Consider the following 484-nt stretch of genomic DNA (forward strand, 5'->3'; position numbering starts at 1 on the left):
TTTCTATTTTAATATCCTTTAAAATATAATTTTTTTCTGTGATGCAAAGCTGAATTATTCCAGTATAAAGTGTCACATCCTTAAGAAATCATTCTAATATGCTGATTTATTATTAGAATTATCAATGTTGGCAACAGTTGTGCTGCCAAATTTTTTATTTTTTTTTTGGAAACTGCAATTATTTTTTCAGGATTCTTTGATGAATAAAAAGTTAAAAAGAACAGCATTTATTAAAAATATAAATCTTTTCTAACAATATAAATCTTTGCTATCACTTCTTAACAATTTAACACATCCTTGCTGAATAAAAGTTTTAATTTATAACAAAAAAAGAACAAATAAAAATTTACTGACCCCAAACTTTTGAACTGTAGTGTATATTGTTACAAAAGATTTCTATTTTAAATAAATGCTGTATACATTTTTTTGTTGAGGTATTAATTAATATATTTTATATATGTGACCCTGGAGCACAAAACCAGTC

The sequence above is a fragment of the Sinocyclocheilus anshuiensis genome, unplaced genomic scaffold, assembly GCF_001515605.1.
Source record: "Sinocyclocheilus anshuiensis isolate Anshui unplaced genomic scaffold, SAMN03320099.WGS_v1.1 scaffold1709, whole genome shotgun sequence".
Lineage (NCBI taxonomy): Eukaryota > Metazoa > Chordata > Actinopteri > Cypriniformes > Cyprinidae > Sinocyclocheilus > Sinocyclocheilus anshuiensis.